The sequence below is a fragment of the Macaca nemestrina genome, chromosome X (assembly GCF_043159975.1).
Source record: "Macaca nemestrina isolate mMacNem1 chromosome X, mMacNem.hap1, whole genome shotgun sequence".
Classification (NCBI taxonomy): domain Eukaryota; kingdom Metazoa; phylum Chordata; class Mammalia; order Primates; family Cercopithecidae; genus Macaca; species Macaca nemestrina.
The window spans coordinates 120,418,807-120,438,431 of record NC_092145.1 but is presented as its reverse complement, the minus strand read 5'-3'; the positions used below and the strand labels follow the sequence as shown (position 1 = coordinate 120,438,431).

General features: G+C 56.6%; 1 protein-coding gene across 5 annotated transcripts in view; it reads right to left on the bottom strand.

Annotated features, from left to right (window-relative positions):
* Positions 1-19,625, bottom strand: part of LOC105499838 (BCL6 corepressor) — a 129,502-nt gene that overhangs the window by 88,781 nt on the left and 21,096 nt on the right. The window contains exon 1 of one of the 5 annotated variants that reach the window (XM_011772668.3): positions 9,041-9,174. The exons of 3 other annotated variants lie outside the window; for them this stretch is intronic. The gene's annotated coding sequence lies outside the window, so the exon portion shown is untranslated. Of the gene's footprint in view, positions 1-9,017; positions 9,175-19,625 lie in introns of those variants that run through there. One more of the 5 variants, XM_011772660.3, reaches the window with a different exon arrangement.

Below are 19,625 nucleotides of genomic sequence, written 5' to 3'. Positions count from 1 at the left end.
GATTACCTGAGGTCAGGAGTTTGAGACCAGCCTGGCCAACACGGTGAAACCCCGTCTCTACTAAAAATATACAAAAATTAGTCGGATTAGTCGGGTGTGGTGGCACACACCTGTAATCCCAGCTACTCGGGAGGCTGAGGCTGGAGAATCACTTGAACCCAGGAGGCAGAGGTTGCAGTGAGCCAATATCGAGCTATTGCACTCCAGCCTGGACGACAGAGTGACACTCCATCTCAAAAATAAAATAAAATAAAACTTAAAATAAAATAAACAAATTCCTTTATCTTTCCCAGTCCTTTCTTGCCTCTGGCTCTTAAGACATCCACCATTCGACGCTTCCTATGTGAAGAACATTCCAGACAACTTTGTCAGACTCTCTCTGACTTGCCAGACAGTGGAGGTTTCTGGGGTTGCACCTACTTGCTCTGTCTAACCCTTCTTGACTTTCTGACCTCAGGCTTTCATGAGCCTAGGCTTCACCCTGAGGGAGAAGATCTTCTTACCGGTCTGTGGGTACAACAAATGCTAGCTCTTTCTTCGAAGATGGTTCTATTAGCAGGGCAGCAACTAGCCGGGCTATAAAAGGGAAGTGGATGGGGGAAGACGTTCCCTCCAAATATCTTTTTTTTTTTTTTTAGAGTTTCGCTCTTGTTGCCCAGGCTGGAATGCAATGGCGCAATCTTGGCTCACAGCAACCTCCGCCTTCCGGGTTCAAGCAATTCTCCTGCCTCAGCCTCCCGAGTAGCTGGGATTACAGACATGCGCCACCACACCCGGCTAATTTTGTATTTTTAGTAGAGACGGGGTTTCTCCATGTTGGTCAGGCTGGTCTCGAACTCCCAAGCTCAGGTGATTTGCCCGCCTCGGCCTCCTAAAGTGCTGGGATTACAGGCGTGAGCCACCACTCCCGGCCTCAAATATTTTTTTTAATAAGCACAGCTAGAAACTCTCCATGAGTGGAAACTGGTCACAAGAAGCCCCTGCTACTTATGTGCTGAGTGTGGGCAATCCTCTCACTAGAGAGACGACTATGAAGTCACATTCCTGGTTTTCTTGGGTCTCTGACGGTTACCAAGGAAAACTCGGAGCCCATCAACTCGGCCAAATGACTTACATGCAATCACCAAAGCAAAGTTAATATCAAATGTGTTTCAGTCTCAAGTGTCCCTAACACCTATTAAGCACTTTCTAGATGCCAGGCACTGTTTTTTTATTTATTTATTTATTTTGAGACACAGTCTTGCTCTGTCACCCAGGCTGGAGTGTAGTGGCACCGTCTCGGCTCACTGCAACCTCCGCCTCCTGGATTCAAGCGATTCTCCCGCCTCAGCCTCCCAACTGGCTGGGGTTACAGGCACCCACCACCACGCCTGCCTAATTTTTGTATTTTTAGTAGAGACAGGGTTTCGCCATGTTGGCCAGGTTGCTGTCGAACTCCTTACCTCAGGTGATCTGCCCGCCTCGGCCTCCCAAAGTGCTGGGATTACAGGCATGAGACACTGTGCCTGGCCCAGGCACTATTTTACATGCTTTACTTCCATCAACTAATCCTCCCAACATCATTAAATACATTGTATCATTAACCTCCATTTCAAAGATGGGGAAAGTCAGGTGGCGAGAGTAACTGCCTCAGGTCACACAGCTGGTCAAGTCGTAGAGCCAGGTTTCGAACCCAGGCAGTTTGGCTCCCCCATACTAACTACGACATAGTCTTCGCTATTTAATCCTGCAAGCTTTAGGAAATGCCCGCTATGCACAAGGCACACAAATAAGGTGCTGGGGGCTGGGAGGAGGGGGATGAACAAGCAGGCAACATGTCTACTAAGGAAAAGTACTCCTAAGTAACAGTTTAAGATAAAGTTAAACTAATTCAGATCTTTGAAGGGGTTTTGAATTCTTTCCAAGGGTAGGCGTGTTGAATAAATATAGTGCCTTTGAAAACCTGCCTTCATATATGGGTGTTCGTTGTACTGCTCTTTCAAGTTTTCTGTGGGTTTGGGATTTTTTTCAAAATAAAATTAATATATATATTTAAAAGAATCAGCCTTAATAGGCCAGGCGTGGCGGCTCATGCCTGTAATCCCAGCACTTTGGGAGGCCGAGGCGGGTGGATCACGAGGTCAGGAGATAGAGACCATCCTGGCTAACACTGTGAAACCCTGTCTCTACTAAAAATACAAAAAATTAGCCCAACATAGTGGCACACACCTGTAATCCCAGCTACTTGGGAGGGTGAGGCGGGAGAATCGCTTGAACCCGGTAGGTGGAGATTGCATTGAGCTGAGATTGTGCCACTGCACTCCAGCCTGGGTGACAGAGCGAGATTCCGTCTCAAAAAATAAAAAGAAAAAAAGAAAAAAAAAAAAAAGAATCAGCCTTAATAGACTATCTTGGGAAGGGTAAGCAATAAACTGGGAGCAGTGGTTGCCTTCAGAGAGGCAAACTGAGTGACTGAGAAATGCGGGCAGGAGAGGCACCAAACATCCTTTTATAGCCTTAGAATTTTCTGCCAAGTGCAGGTGTTACCCATAACACCTGCCGTGAACTTGATGTCACCTGGGCGGACCCTTTGGCGAGAAAGCATGGAACTCCCAGCTCCCAAGTCCCATTCAGCAGGTCAGCCACTGGGAGTCTGAGGGAGTCTTTAGTTTCCCAGCTTTATGTGTAAAGTGGTCAGAAACACACCATCAGCCCTTTGGCTTAAATATATATATTTATATATGCCTAAGTGGGGTGCAGTGGCTCATGGCTGTAATCCCAGCACTTTGGGAGGCTGAGGTGGGAGGATCACTTGAGCCCAGGAGTTTGAGACCAGCCTGGGCAACATGGTGAGACCTAGTCTCTACAAAGAAAAAGAAGAAAAGAAAAGAAAAATGAGCCAGGTGTGGTGGCACGTGCCTGCAGTCCCACCAACTCGGGAGGCTGAGGCAGGAGAAGCACTTGAGCCTGGGAGGTCAAGGCTACGGTGAGCTGTGATCACCTCACTGCACTACAGCCTCGGCAAGAGATAGATGGAGACCCCATTAGAAAAACAAAAACAAAACAAAACAAAACAAAGTGAAAAACTAAGACTGAGGAGTAATACCAGGGATTGCTCTTTCTCCTGGTTTTAGTGTAAGCACAATGAAGTTTTCAGCTCCATGGGGCTTATCTCTCTTGGGGAGACTTTATGTCCTCTAAGGAGGGTCCTGGGTCCTGTTAACTGGGGGTTTCCCCGAGCCACCCCCAACAGCCACAAGCACAGTGCAGGACAGACAAGAGAGGCTTGAGCGAACGTTTGTTGAATCACTGACTATGCTGTGTTCACCATCCACGAAGGACCATGTGGTCCAATATCCTTTCTATTCGTATGTGTGGGTAACCCTTGGAGCATGGATGTCACACTTACGACAAGTGAGCAGTGATTCTCAGCACAGAATGTGGTATTTTTCTGTTGCACAAGGTTAAACAGTGACCAAGTGTCCACAATTGCCCAACGTGGCCTGAAGCTGCCAGCCAAGGAATTGGGTCACCCCCGGTTCACTCTCAGGGGCTGGGGGATCCCCGTCTTGACCCACTGGCAACCCACTCACTCTTGGGAAACTCTGGATGAAGGGATTTTGGAAGCCATTCCTTGGCTCTTGGAACTAGCAACCCACAACCAGAAGGGGGAGGGGGTGGTCTGAGAGGGCTGCCAAGGGGCAGCAGGGCTTCCTGGGGCTTAGACTTGCTCTGGGGTGTGCCCAGGTTTTTGGGGGGCGACGGGGCCTGAGCAGTGGGCTGAAGAGGGCATGCTGCCAGCTCTGGCTGGCCCAGAGCCAGTAAGTCTGACTGAACTTGGGCCAGCCCTGTTGGCCCACAGACTCTGGAAGCTGAACTGCTCCAGCGCTCCTCGGCCTCTTTGTTTTCACTTCCCCACAGCTCTCTCTTAGTGTTTAGGAATGTGCTTTGAAGGTTCCAGCGTGTTTCGCCTCTGCTTAGGGAAACCAAGAGCAGAGACTGGGTCCAGGCCAGATGGCTTGAGGAAGGGCACCTGTGATCACACTGAGAGCGCCCCAAGGGGCAGGTGGAATGCAGGGGGCACTTAAGCCAGCCTCCTTCTCTGCTGGGAGACTCCATGTGCAGTGCTAAACCTTGGAGATTCTCAGGTTTGTTTTGTTAAGGGAGGCAGTATTCCCTTACCGGCTCCCCCAGAGAGCCTACATTTGTCCAGGAGCTTTTGGGGATAAGCTGTGCTCTTCTGCTTTTTCAGGGCAAGAGAGAGAGCTGTAGTGTGTGCTTTCCTAGCTAGAAAAGTTGCCTCCTTCGTTCGCATTAGAATAAGTTTCCTGGTCTGCCTAGGGCAACAAAGTCAGGCCCTCCAAGGAAGGGGAAGTGAAGATGACCTCTCTGGCACTCCCACCATGGGGAGGACAATCATCTTACAGGCGCAGACGCTTAGCCAGATAGGGTTTGGCTCAGGGAGGCCGTAGAGGGGTCCATTGCTACAGGTTGCCCTCTGGCCTCAATGCCCACCTGTAAGCCGCTATCTTCAAAAGTGGAACCCAAAATGGTTGGCTTCCTCCTCCCATTCCCCAGCCCCTTCACCCACTGTCTTTCATGGCCTTTGTCACCAGGCACATATAAAGGGAAGGGTCTTCCCTGCTCAGTTCTTGGAGGGCTCATAGTGCTGGTAGCCCCCTTTGATGCCCAGCATAGTGCTTTGCACACAGCAAGTGCTTAATAAATGCCAAATGACTGAAATACCAGGCCTCTTCAGCGACCAAGAGCACTCTGGATCTTTCTCTAACCAGAAGTCACTTTCCTCCTCTGGCTGTTTTCTGAAGCTGGGAGCTCTGGGTTCTGGTCTCACTTTTGCCACTAACATGTCACCCTGAGCTAGTATTTTCACCCTCTCAACTGATTTCCTCCACTGAGTTAAATGGGGCTCAATTAAAGCCCTGGTGGCTCTTGTATGACATCTGCACACATTCTTGTTTACCGGCTGACATTTTAGCGCCAGGTTGGGTCACTTCGATCCTGCCTGGGCCCAGGTGCTAGCAGGGTCTTTAGTCTTCAGCTCAGGGTTCTCCCCTGCTCCTCCACCATCTGTCTGGCTTCACAACACACATCTAGTCCTTGGACTCTTGACACAGCTGTTCCTATCTGTCCCCATGGCCATTTATACAGCTCCAGCTCCTGCATGAGGGGGCCGTGGCACATAAGCAATAACTCCGATGCCACAAGGGCACCTGAGTCATTTTTCTGCAGCCAGCACTGTCTGTTTGGAGCTACAGCAGACCTCCCTCCTGCCCTGTGGTGACATAGGCCCTGTTCAGGTCTGTGTGGGCTATGGATTTTTTCCCCGATTTCCATTTCTCTTTGATTTCAGCACCCAAGTGAACATGCACTCCAAGGCTCTGCTGAGGGTAAACAGAAAGCACCATCGCAGGGGTCCTTCCTCCTCTCTCTCCGAAGATTCTTTCTTTTCCTAGGTAATGACTGCTTTTTCCTCCCAGCTTCCTCTCAGCCTACGTATATTTAGTGCACGTTGCCCTGGATAGAGTTTAATTAGGCACCAATGCACCCAGGGGCAAAAACCAAGGACCCCTCTCGGGTTGAGCAAATGGGGCCAGCCTCCCCTGGCTGGTAAGTGATGAGCTGCCGGCAGGTAGAGGAGGTTGCCCATTCTCAGCTAATGATCGCCTTAGGCACCAAGTGATGGAAAATCCAGGAGGACTGGCGAGCTGCAGGGGGCAGCCAGGGACAATTGTATGGACCAGTTTAACACGGCTTCCGGAGGGATGGCAGGAGGAATGCTGTGTGTGTGTGTGTGTGTGTGTGTGTGTGTTTCCTGGTCTCCTTTCTCTCCCCTCCCTGACTCCTTTCCCTCTCTCTTGCTTTCGGTTTTCTCTTCTGTTTCTAGCCCACACGAGTTGAAATTAGAAAGGTCTTTGAATTCATTTATTTGTTTTAATAAAAGCAGCCTTTTTAAGCAGCATATTTGTAGCAATTGAGTGTTAAACTAAACACCAAGCCAACTAAATGTGTTAGGGGGAAATGAAAAGTCGGTTTACAAGAAACATATAATTAACACGTCCTTTGACTTTCCCTAAGCCTTTGTCTGGCTGGGGACAAGACAGAGGAACCATAATCAACTTTAGTAAAACGAAAGATCTTATCGAGGCCAAAGGGGAACAAAAAACTTTGGAGTAGGAAACAAAGGCCGAAGAGGGGATTCTTGAGTTATAACAAATATGTTTAAAAAATACATCTTTTGGCCAGGCGCGGTGGCTCACGCCGGTAATCTCAGCACTTTGGGAGGCCGAGGTGGGCAGATCACGAGGTCAGGAGTTTGAGACCAGCCTGGCCAACATAGTGAAACCCCGTCTCTACTAAAAATACAAAAAAATTAGCCAGGCGTGGTGGCGCGTGGGCGCGTGCCCGGTAATCTCAGCTACTCAGGAGGCTGAGGCAGGAGAATCATTTGAACCTAGGAGGCAGAGGTTGCAGTGAGTCGAGATTAGGCCATTGCACTCCAGCCTGGGCAACAGAGCAAGACTCCATCTCACAAACAACAACAACAACAACAAATCTTTTGTTTCCTAATTTTTGGTCATCAGCCATTTTCTCCTTCCCAATAGGAATGCTCTGGTTTGAACTCTACCTGTTAACGGGGACAGATGGTGAGACCTGGAGGGGGAGAGGGAAGGTGGTACAAGGAACCTGCAGGAGACACGTGGCAGTATCAGGAGGCTGATAAATCCAGGCTAATGGAAATTACTATTGCACAACACAAGAGTCTTCACGTGGCCTGACTTTCAATAAACTGTTCCCCTTCTCACTCTTTGGAAAAAGTGAAATAAGACATTAGACTTTCAATAATCTCATATGGTGATGATCAACCGAAACCTGGAGAAGGTGGCCAATTTATAGAAATTGTATCTGCTTCACTGGGTGGCTGGAATCAGGGAGCTGAAAAGAAAAAGGTGCTCGCCTTTGATGTGTGAAGTTGCCCCAAAATCACAAACGCCAAGAAACACTGGCTGTACATGTGGGATTTTCAAAGGGAGAGGGTACTCGGGAGAGGCCTGTGTTAGGTGGATCATTGCCGGGACCTGACCAAAGACATATGTACATGTCCAGGCCACATAAAAGCGATTTATTTTTATTATCTTTTGGCTATTTTAAGTTGGAGTTTCCATCTTTCTTATATGTTTTATCACCAATGAAGTTTATTTACTGAATTAACTTTTAATGGACCCTCTACTTTGTTCTTCAGAGTTGGCTTCCAGGACTTGCCCCTTTTTAGCCAGGATTCCTCTTGCCTTTGTGACCCCCCTCCCCTCCAAATCCCAATCCTGGAGGTGAACGGCTCAATCTCTGTTAACTCCTTGCCTGCTGGTGTCTTTTCTCTGTAGCTACTAATCACCTCCTTTTGATCACTGCCAAGTTCTCAGGTTGAAGGAAGGAGAAAGGACCTCTTGACCATTCTGGCTGGCTTTCCACATGAGCCTGAAAATGTCGACAAATTTGAAACATCTGCCGGGCTGCTTTGGTCTGATTGCTAAAATATGCCGACCTCAACCCCCCTCCCCCCGCCCCTTTTAATCTGTTTCATATTCACAAATTAAGCATTTAGTCTGGGTAATAAATCAGGGCGGTTTACGAGACTCACACGAGACAAACAAGCGAGAAGGGCGCAACACAAGCCCCTGGAAACGGAGTGCACAGAGCTGCCAGGAGTCGGGAGCTCCCAGCGCTCGAACGCGGAGAGCAGCCCAGCGCGTCCTGACACGCCGCCAGCACCCACACTCTGGCCGGTCCCAGAGCCGGCGGGGTGGAAGGCGCAGGGGAACAGCTTCGGCCTGGGTCCACACCCCTGGAACCTTCCGCGCGAACACGCGGCGCCCGGCCCGCCCCAGCTCTGGGCAACTCGGCTCCCCCGCCCCGCCAGGGAGTGGCCGCTGGCAAAGGCGACAACCTCACCCGGCACACACCCTGTGGTGGGCCCATTAAGCCTCTCCCAGCCGAGTCGAGAAGGCTGAATCCCCCTCCCCCACCTCTTCCATCCGGCAGGGCTCGGCCTTAAAGATCCCAGGCCCACACTCACCAGAGAGGCAAAAGAGTCCCCGTTTAGGTCCACGTGTGACCTCCACTAAGCCTGGAGGCTACCCCCTCCCCACCCCAATCTCTCCGTGCTGCCTCCTCCCAGGTTTCGGTCCCAGCAGCCACAAAGCTACTTTCAGATTCAGATAGGGGTGGGGGTCTCCTGGAGAGCGGATCAAGGTTTAAGAGCGGCTGGGGAGGGTAGCAAAGGCACACACAGGGTCTAGGCCCCCTCTGCAGAAACCCCGGCCCAGGCTTTTGCGACCACCCAAACTCAGGGGGCTCCAATCTGTGCGTTTCCCGCCCTCCCCTGTGCAGCAGCGAGAAGGGGACCTGGATTAGGGGTCTGGGACCACTCGCAACCTACGAGCTTGGGAGACCCGGGTGGGGAGGGTGGCTCCAGGGTCACCTCGACCGGGCCTCTGTCTCCCGGCTATGCTCAAGTTCCCTGTCGACTGGCGTTCTCGATGCTATCGTGGGACACGGCGGCGGAGAGGCGGAGGGCGGGAAATCGGGAAGCCTGAACATGTAGCCCACCCCGGACCTAAGGGGAAGCGTAGGAACAATTCCCCACCCTGCAATACAGTACACGTCGCCCTTCCTCTTCCCCAGCACACATTCCGACTGCGAAAGCCATTACCGCCAGCGCGCGAGAGACTTTTTAAATATTTACAGCCCGCTCTCCGCACGGTAGCCTGATCCATCTTGTGGGCGCGGAGGCGGGGCGCGGGGCTCCGCTCCCGCGGAGGCACGGAGCCGGGGTTGGGGAGCCCGGCGCCTCCCCCCACGGTCCTGAGGTCCCCCCTGCGCCCCCACCGTGTTTAACCCCCAGGTGGGGAGAGGCCCCCGAGACTGCACACAGCGCGCCCGGGGCCCTGCCGGGGCCTGAGCGGGCGGGGGACAGTGTCCGGGAGGAGGGAAGGCCGGGAGGCTGATTTAAAGGTTCTCACCGGGAAGCGAGCGAGGCACAGACCTGAGAGCCGCCGCGCGGTGAAATCCGAGGAGCTCTCTTGGCGAGGAGGGGCTGTCAGAGGCCATTTATCTCTCGCCAGAGTGGAGGCTCAGCTCCCACACCGCCCGCGAGTAACAATGGCAGCGATCAGCAGCTCTGCACGCGCTTCAGTGCATGAATGGATTGCGGAAGATGCCTGCGCTCCGCTCGGCTCAGGAGGCTCTAGGAGCGCCCCCTCCCCGCTCGCCGCGCCTGCCCCCGCGGCCTCCCTCGGCCCTCCGGGCGCCTCGGGGTTCGCAAGTTGGGCCCCGCGGCGCGGTCACTCTCACCCAGAACCCCCGCCGCCGTTCCCAGGGCCTTGGCACCTCGCCACGGAATGTCATTAGGGGCTGAAATTTGACACAAGCCTTCCTGGCCTCCCCAACGCAGACACCAATGTCAGCCCCCTCCTTCCTTCGCGCCCCTCGCCCCGGGCGGCAAGTTTACTTTCAAGGAGTTGGACCGTGTTTCCGCCGCAATGGCCGGCGGCGTGCGGGCCCGGGAGGAGGGAACGGGCTCGGAATGGTTCCTTCACCTGCTCGGCCGCCTGGGGTGTTTGTAGGTCCCCGCTGGCCCCCAGCCCTAGCGTCCATACGCGGCGCTCCCCCGCTTTTGGCGGCTAATCCACCGAGAGTCCCTGCGATCCGCACATGCACGTGCACTCTGGACACCCTCGTCCCAGCCCATATCAGCAGCAAAATCATGTACCCAAATTCTCTTTCTCGGCGGCTTACAGTCTTGAAAGTTGGGAGCGCGCCACAGACCTCGAGGTCTGCCGCAGAAATGTTCCCCCTCAACTCTGCAAAGTAGGTCTCATTAAAAACAAAACAAAAAACCCCTCCAGTTTCGGCCTAGGGCTGAGAGCAGAGAGAAACGCAGTAAAGGATACCCCAATCCCTCTTGAGTTTGTTTTGGTGGAGCTAAACCAGAAACCCGGGGATATTTCTGTTTGGGGGATCGCCACGCCCGGGATGCGTCTGCCTAAGGCGAGGTGGGGAGGAGGGGAGCCCAAGAAGTGGACTCTCGCAGCGATCCAAAGGCAAAGCCAAGTACCCCGCGGGAAGAGGCCGAGCTGACCCAGGTTGCAGGAAGACCGCCACATGTGCGCAAAGACGCACACAGAGAGGCAGAGCGCGACCCGCCGACCTAGGAGACTGGCAAGGACAGGCGAGAAGCTGGCAGCAAGACAAAGCGGGAGGAGAGACCCAGGGAGGCTCGGCCGAAGACCGGAAAACGCAGGCAGCAGCAGCCGCCCGAGTCCCGAAGAGGAGGCGTGCGCAGCCAGGCCCAGCCTGGCATAGCCCCATTCTCACACCTAAGGACGCGGACACAAACTCTTGGCATGACCTCCTGCCAGGGCTTCGGCCTACAGTCGGCTGGGGCCTTCCCAGCAGACAGTGGGGTCCCCAGGGGTGGTCTTCAAGAATCCGGGCCCTTCTAGTTTCCGCCCCCTCCCTGAGCCCAGGACAAAGGTATCGGGTTTGAGGAGCTCGGAATGTTCGCAGGGCGCCTACAAGGCCATCAGAGAGCTGGTGCCTCCACTCTCAGGACCTCGGGCAACTTTTTATCTGACTTGGCGGCGCTGGAGGGCTGCCACTTTCCACCGCATTTCCATGTGGCTTTCCCAACTGCAATACCCTGAAGGCACTGCCCACACCCTAGCCTTCCAGCAATCGGGATTCAGGCTGGACTTCCCATAACCAGAAACGGTGTAACGTGAAGAGACTCCCAGACTCAGGTTCCCCTCGACCCCTCTCCCGCTTGTCCGCACACGGGGCCGATCAGCGCCCCCCACTCACGGCCCCTCCCCGCGGGCTCCGCAACCCACGGCCGCAGCCACCGAGTGTGCTTCTCCTCCCTCCCGAGGCTGTTGGCTTTGCACACACTTGCTGCAACCACCCCCACCACACACTCAGTCGTTTTCACCCTTCCTTTCTCCCTGCTGGGCCTCCTGCAAACCTGATTGCCTAGCCTGAATGCAGAGTCCAGGCAGGGCAGGAAGCCTGGGAGATCAAGCAGAGGTGGCCGAGGAAGCAGAAGAGGGGGCCCTTCATGGGGGAGGGGGCCCATGTCTGAGAGAGAAAGAAGGCAGCCAGGAGACACAGCCTGCAGGAGAGAGGGAGTATAAAGGGAAAGCCAGCACTAATCCCTCAGCCTGCCTACGTGGGGCCTGACAGTTTACAAAAGCCTTTTCCCCGAATATTATCTCATGTGCCGCGGCAGCCTCACCACCAGGGCTGTGAGGGAAGTAGGGCAGATAGCATCACCGCCATTGGCAAAGAAGAGAAATGGGGCCCAGCGGGTTGAGAGAGGTCTGCGCTAAGGTCACGGAGCGAAGAGTGGTGGAAGAAGCCCGAGGCCTGGGGTTTCCTGCCCCAAAGTTAACTTTCCTGTTCCATCGTTGTGTATGTGTGTCTGGGTGAGCATCTGCGTGGAGGGGAAGGACTGCCGGACAGGAATGCACAGTCCAGTTAGGGAAGTCCAGGAAGGAAGAACACAGCCCCACACCTCTTCCTCTGCCCGGGTCTCATACAACAGCCCCTGCTCTTTCCAGGGCAGCCTGGAGCCGGCCCCCCACCCGCCTGCCTGGGGGGAGCTGTTAGTGCCTGGCTGTGCCTTCAGCAGTGCCGATTTCAGAGATCTCTTATCCTCTGCTCCGCTCCGCTCAGCCCTCTTCTCAGCCTGTCATCCCCGCCCCCAGCCTCGGCTGCAGGATGCCTTGCGTCCAACTGTGGTTTCCGGGCAATAAAACAACTATTAAAGTCTCAGGCACGGCTGGTGATTTGCATCACATCCTCTTGTGCATGGATTCAATGTTTAATACACAATATTGAATACGGATATTAAAAATCAATAGCTGAGGACCCCTGGGGAGGCAGCACAGTGCGATCCTGCTTCGGGAACACAACCAGCTCTTCTAAAAAGACAGGAACGGCAAGTTCAGCCAAGCTGAGCCCAGCGCCAGGGGAAGAGAGGAGTAGTGGATGCATCTCAGCTTCCTGATATGCTTAACTGCGCCATTCCCAAGTCGAGCTAAAGGGAGGCCAAAGGAATGGTGTGCCCTTAGGCTCTACTAGCTTTGAGATGGGAGAGTGGGGAGGTACGGTTTGTTTCCAAGCAGGGTACCAGCCAGGTGCGCGGAGTTGCTTTTTTTCCTTGCTGTTTGCACTTTGGTTTGGTTCGAATCTGAGTCTTACATGCAGGCACTCAACTCTTTCCACCATGATGGCTCCTTCCTGGGCCTCATGACATCCATCACCATAGGCCCCATGGGGAGTTCTTGGCATAAGCTTTCAGAGAGATGGAACAGGAATCCCAATGGCTCCGAATATGCTTTGCACAGTAAAAAAAAAAAAAAATGTGAATGCATGATACCAGGCTCTGAGTTGCAGAGTCTTCTGAGGCACTCCGAACCTTCAGAACAGAAATCTTCAGGCCGTGTGACCTGCCTAAAGGCCTGGTGATGACTGAGTGGTGACAGAGGAAAGGGGATGAGGAGAAGGCTGGGACATCGAAGGATTCCTGCTCCAGAGCCAGAATCCAGATTGTCCGTTAAACAGCCAGGAGAAAAGTAAGCTCCCAGGATGCATAATTATCTTTTCAGGCCTGAAGAGGAACATACATTACTCTCTTCTTTATCAAAACATAGAAATATACCTTACCCTAAACAGAAACAAGGTTCTCACAGATTGATGGGGTAGGAGTGAAGGAGAATAAACATCTTTGACAGGATTCAGTTTTTTTCCACTGTGGAAAGGGAAGAGAAACTGACATTGGGAAACACACTTAGGTTATCTGATTGGAATGGCCTGGGGGATTTTAGATGCCAAAAACTATGTGAACTTGGACCTACTGAAATGTCATCTTAGATACCAAATTATAATAATAATTTTGTCGATTCATTTTTTATCATAGTTTAAATCAATAAGGATTGAGTTGGAAATCTTGCTCTGGTTATAAATAGATGGAGAGAACACCTCAGGAAAACTCTAAAGTAGTAATTTGGGTAAAAGTTAGAAGTGGAGGAAAGACGTGGAAAATGACAGTTAATGAGCCTGTGGCCTCCACTCTTTGTTCCCTAACAGTTGTCAGAGAACCATCAAAGGGAGGGAACAGGCGCCCTTCTCAGAACCGTCACAGGAAAAGCAGACATTCTCTGGCTGCTACAGATCCCCTTGATGGTGCTTCCTACACCCAGCCTCCTGGGAGTTTGCCTATGTGTATTTATGTGTTTCCGGGCTGGGGAGTGTAGCTACTTTCACAAGATTGGGCCCTGAGCCTGTGAAACCACTAGCGAAAGTTCTACCGCGAGGAAAAGCCGTTCTATGGCAATGCTGGAGACCAGGAACTGCTCTGGCATCATCAACATATCTTTGTGATTCCTGCACTAGCAAACTGCTTCACATCTTCCCACCTCAGCCATGGGGCTGAGCTCTGGGCCTCTTATAGATCCATACAGGTGAGACCTTTTGCAGCTAGCATAGATGTGTGGCTAGAGCAGGAGACAGCTGGCCAAGAGGAAAGGAGGCTAAGGCTGGGGATGGCGGGGGAGGACCAAGGCCCAGGGGGGCCTCCTGGTACAAGCTTAGAACTGACCTAGCGTGGGGGAGTTGTACCTCCAGAACCCACTAAGGGTGGTACGTACCCCCTGGACCCACCAGGTACTCCAAACCAAGAGGAAAAGCATCCTTGTGGCATGTGGGTGGGTTAGGCCCAAGGCGCAGGTGAACTCTGCTGCAGGAGGAACCTACACACCTAGTCCCAAATGCCCAAGTGTGGAGGGGGATTTGGGGCAAGTAGGAGGGAGGGGGTTCTTTCTGCCTCCCATCACCTCACCCTTCTGTAATGTTTTCCTGGAATGAACAGAAGTTGCCAGCAGAGTTGTTCCTGGAGCCCCTCCGGGACTGTCACTACCTCTTGGTGTAAGACAGGGAGGACCATGGCTTTCTGCCGGGAGGATCCTCTGGCTAGTACCGGAGCCTTGGATTCTGGCCCGAAGCCTCACTGTTCCCTTAAGACTTTACCTCCCTTCACACGTCTCGAAGAAAAACACCCCCTGGAACTGCTGGGGTGAACTCGGAGCCTGAGGCCAGGGTCAGCTGTGAGACCGGTCCCCACCACCAACAAGTTGCTGGCCGAGATAACAGCTGTGGGAGGGGGAGGGGAACGGCAGGCAGCCACGACTGAACGGTTGCGATCTAGAAAATTCAACAAGAGGCCGCAGCGGTGGCGGCGGCGGCGGCGGCGGCTCCAATTAGCTGAGCCAACTGGGGAGGCAGAGAGCGAGACGGCGGCCCCGCCGATCGTGCCCCGGGCGAGCAGGCAGGCGGGGGCGCGGGGCCTCGGAGCTGCCCCGGCGGCCCTCGCTCGGCCCCTCCCGCGGGCTCTCGGAGCGCGCCTGGTGTTTACACACTGTCCTTTCGACATGGGATCAAGTTTCAGGCCGCGCTGGAGGCGCCAGGGGCCGGCCACAGGCCCAGGAGAGGGGAAGAGGTGGAGCGGGATCTAAGGCAGCGCTGCGACGACGAGAAGGCCTGGCACTCATGGGCAAAGCTAGTGCAGCGGTCCCCACGGGGTGGAGTGGAGAGAAATCCACTGGGCAGGGTGGGTAGGGGCTAATGGGGTTGCAGGGGGTTATCCGGAGGGAGAAATAACTCCAAGTCACGAGAGTATCTGTCTTTCGCTCACTCGGGCGGGGGAATTTAGTCCTGCAAGGGGACAGGCGGGGGCGGGGGTATGCTCAGAACCCAGGCGCTTCGACAGCCTCGAGAGTCCCTTGTGCGCTCTTCACCTCTTCCCACCCCGTCCCTTTGATATACTACCCGATCCAGGCCATTGTTACGGGGAGGGGTATGTGGGCCGAAGGAACTCGAGGTTGGAGACCTGGAGCTTCCCAGCGCTGGCCCTGGCGCTGCGGAAGCATCGGGTGGAGTGCCGGAGGGCTCGCCGCTGCGCATCTCCTCTGAGCTGGCAGCCAGAGGGTGCCCCACGCTGTCAAGCGGCGGCGGGTGAGCTTCCAGCAGCACAGGCACACTGTAAACAGCCGCGTGCACGCCCTCCCCGCCCGGCCTGGGAACCTCACCCAAACACCACGCCGCTTTCTCTCGGGCTACCGGGCGAGGCTTTTGTGGCCAAGCCTAGGGGAAGGGGGTCCCCACCCTACCCCCCGGGCCCGGGCCGGGGACCCAGCGTTCCGAACCTGCAGGAGTGCGGGGTGCTGCGGGGCGGGGAGGGAGTCAGCGCCTGCCCCCTCCTCACTGAATGTCTGCTTTGTTCCGGAAAACAAGAGAAGCATTAGGCGGCTACCCCCGGGGAAACACAAAACTTCTTTTTGAATCTCGGGAAGGGCAGTTGACTGCGTTAGGGAGCTCCCGAGACAGAATGAGGAAGGGAAAAGCCGAGAGGGCGGGAGAAGACAGACTTCTGCGGGAGGCCGATGGTCAAAGTGGAGGGTAAAACCGCTCAGGGTGACCGGGCTGGAGACCCAGGAACCCGACACGGCGCGAAGGTGCCGCGCGAGTTCCAGCGAGCAGCCTGCCCGGCCAAGTGGCGCCTGCCCAGCCGGCGGCCGTGCCAGCTTCCTGCCCTGCCCAGGACCGCGGAGCAGTCGGGGACGCCGCCGCAGGCTGGCTCAGAATCGCAGGACAGCGGCGGGGGGAGGGGGTAGCCAGGCCGCAAATAAACTCGGACTAGAGCTTTCTACACATCTCCGCCCTAGACGGGTGCCCGGACCCCGGGTCTGTGAGGCGTCGGCTTTGGCCTTCCAACCTGGGGGTGCGCGGGGAAGCCAAGGCCCAGGGGGCACCCCCACCCTCGCTCGAGGCCCAAGGGTGGGGGACAGCCGAGATGTCTTTGGTCTTGTTTGATGACCGCTTGGCGGATCTGCTCCCATCCGGGTTCTGCCGTTCCGAGGGTGCCAGGTCAAGGCTACCCAGGCCAGTCTGAGCAGGCAAGTGGATGAGCAAAAGCAAATCTGTCGCTCCTCCGACCGCCACCCCTAAATTAGCCCTTCCCGCATCCAAGGAAGGGGAGGGCACCCAAACTCTACTCCACCCCCCGCGGGGCGCTCCCTCTGCCTCGGAAGCTGAGACTGAGAGCGAGGGTTTTCCCCCTTCCCCTGGGCTCGCTAGGTTTCTAACTTCCTCTAAACCTCCCTCCTCGCTCCGAAAAGCCCCGAGGAGAGGAGCTGAGAGGAAGCACGCCGCTAGTGTGCAAAATGAAGACCATGTGTGAGGACGGCGGCATCAGAGTGCAGCTGCGGGGGTTGGGGGTGGCAAAGGACCCCGCGCGGCCGGAGGCTCGGGGCCGCTGCAGCCAGAGCCTCTGCTCTGCGTTGGGGACTCGGAGCTGCAGCGAGAGGCAGTGGAGAGGCAGGGCTGGCCTCGTGGCGGGAGGCGAGGAGGGGGTGCGAGGGCTGCCGCGCCGTGGGGGGCAGGGGGCGGGGACGCAGCCCCGGCTTCCTGGGCCGCAGCTGCGACCGAGGGCGCAAGAGCAGATCGTGCTCTGCGGCGGCGGCGGCGGCGGCTCGGGCCCGCCGCGCTCGCATCTGAGAATCAACAAAGGGAGGCGGCGGGCGAGCGGGGGAGGGGCGCCACCGAGCGTTCGCTGGCTGCTGTGGAATAATAAAAAATAATTAATAATGATAATAAGAGAAAAATCCCCCGGCTTTCATGGCTCTGGGTTTCCGTGTGGCTGCAGCGGGAAGCGCGCTGTCCTTGAGGCGGCCTCTCTCGCCTGGCCTGCCCGCCCCTCCCCCTCCTCGCCCCCTCCCCTCCCCAGGAACCAGGGAAGAGAAAGGTCTGCAGCTGACAAATATTATCCATTCTCCCCATCGATCGCGGAGTGTACAGATGTGAGCGCTTGATGTGCCCGCGGAGCGGCGGATCCTCCCTGCTCGCTCGCTCTCGCCCAGGCTCCTCTCGCCGTCCCCCTCCTCCCCCTTTGTTCTCCTCCCCTTTCCCTCTCTTTAAATAGATTTCAGGGCGCTGCCTGTTGGAGAGCAGCTGGCGATCTCTCCCGAGAGAGGGAGCGAGCGAAGCCCGAGGTGCCCTGTCACCAGCCTCCCCTCCCCCACTCCGGCTTTTCGCTACGTTCCCCCCCCACCCCACCTTTCTCCAGTTTCCAAAATAGGAAACACCGGGAACACCCACGTCCACTGCATCGCGAGTCTCTGGGAGCCTTTGGACCCCTCGTGCTGTTCCTTGTGTCTGTCTGTGCAGAGGAAGGGGAGTGCAGGGAGGGGACCCAGGGCCGCGGCAGAAGAGCCAAGGGTCCGGATCTTTCCCTGGCAGCAGCAGGGACGCAGCCTGGGTCACGCTAAGAGGGTACAGTTTACCCATTAGGGAAAGTCGGCGGAGACGGCCCTTTTATTCCTCTTCTGCAGATGGCAGATTAAGCCGGCAGCGCCCGGCCTCAAAGGGACCGGCTGCTCGGGAAAGGGTTAACCCGTCGGCCGGTAATCGTGGACACGCGCGCGCACACACACACACACACACGCACGCGCGCGCGCGTCCTCCCCGCCTGCCCGAGCCCCGCCGCGGGCCGCAGTGCGCCCGGGGCTGGGGGAGTAGCTGCGGGGGGGTGGGCCGGAGGAGGGGCGGGGCGGGCTTAACCAGGCCGCTCGACTGAGCCGGGGCCACCTCGCCGTCTGTCATTTAAATGATTGTCCTCCGCTCCGCTCAGTGCGGTCAGTACGGGCTGTTAACAGGCAGTTGCAATCAGTTTCCGAAAGGTCAGCCAAGGTCCTCCGGCTCTCGCAGACGGAAGGCATTACGAAACCGCTTTTGTATCTGCAGGCACTTTAGAAAAAGAGGCGAGAAGGGGCGCACCGCAGTGCCGCGGCTGCTGCGACCGGGGGAGAGGGTCGGGGGCTGCGGGGCGGAAGAGTCCGCACCCCCGCGGCCAGGGTCAGGCGGCGTGGATATCACCCGCGGAGTGACCCAGGGCCTCCAGGTTGCGGTGGGGAAGCAGGCAGGGGGTGGGGAGCAGGCGGCAAGGGAAGGAGGAGTGGGAGGAAGTGGGAGAGGCGTCCTGGCTCCTCTCCTCACCCGGCCAACAGCCCACACCCGGACCCAGACGGGAGCGGGCGGCCTTGGGCGCGAGGAGACCACACTCGGACTCCCAGGCCCTCCTGGCGCCTGGAAGTAGGGAGGGGGTGTGTCGGGGGGGAATACCCTCGCCGAGCAAGCGACTCCCAGCGCGGCGTCTGAAGACGCCGCTGCCTCCGCCGCTAGAAGTCGTCCATCAGCAACCAGTCCAACCTGCCAGTGATAATGTGCGATCAACACCAAATCACCCCCGCCAGGCGCGATCCATCATCGCAGCGCGCCGCGGGCCCGCGTGAGGCTGACTCGCGGCTGGGGTGGGGGGGCGCGGAGCAGGAGGCGGTCGCCCAGCAGACCCGGACTCTCCACGCACCTCGCTGCCCCTCCTGGAGGCCTGCACCCAGGCGCTCATAACTCTCCAAGTTCCCCAGCTACAGAGCGAAAACCCAGTGGCTCCGAGTTCCCGGGCACAGGTCACTTAGGAGTCCGCGCGTCCTCCGCGCCCTGCTATCGTGGTCACACCCTGCAAAGCCATCCCAGTCTCGGAGCTGCCCTACCCATCCCCTCCCCCTCCTCCGAGAAACCGTGGCTGGCAGGAAATTAATATTTAATATCGTGAAATTGATTAAAGGGCTGGAAGCCGGCGATGGGTTGGGGGGAAGGGTAGGGACTCCTAGCGTAATTAAAGATCTGAGAGTCGTGGCCGTTCCTTGTCCGCCCTGGCCGCACTGGCCTTTGTGAAGCCGAGGCGGGGTCGGATTGGGCTGAGCCTGGCGAGCCGGGGTCAGGAGCCCGTGCAGCCTAGGTTCTGGCCCGCGCGGCCGGGTTTTTTTTGGGGAGGGGGCGAAGGGCTGGGGCAGCACAGCAGCGGATGGGCCTTAGGGCACCCGGGGCTGCGCGCAGAGCCACTCTTCCCCTGCCTGCCTGCCTGCACCGTGGGCCGCTGGAGCCCGAGGGGCGGATGCTACAGCTGTTTGCTTGCTCGTACGGCGCAGAAGCGCCTTTACTGACCAGGTGGCCTTGAGGGCGCACCGCCTCCCCCCACAACCCCCCCTTCTGCAGCCTCACTTTGGGCCCCGCTTCGAGGCGCCTCCCCAACCCCTGACAGAGGTCTTCTGGGCCCCCCACGAAGCCCTTCGGGAAGGGAGAGTCAGGTTCACCTTTCCCCCTGCAAATTGGAAATCCTTGGGCTGACGCGGCCCAGGGCCCCCCGCCGGTTCTCTCCTGTCCAGGCCCCACCCTGGTCCGCTCACGCCTGGGGCAGCTTAACTCGTTCAGCTGCGCTGCAGACCGGGCCTGCTCCTCGAAGCCGCTGTCTCCAAGGAGTCGTCACCGAACCAGCTCGGCCAGCCGCCTGTCCTGCCGTTTAAGGTTACCGCGCCTCCCGGGAGGGGCATCGGGACTGGACCGGGCAGGAGGTGGGTGCAGCTGAGGCTCCCTGGCCACCCGAGCTAGCGCTAGGAGAGGAATTCGGTGTGCAAAAGGTCAGCGGTAACCCGTTGGCCCTGGCTACAGTTTAGAAG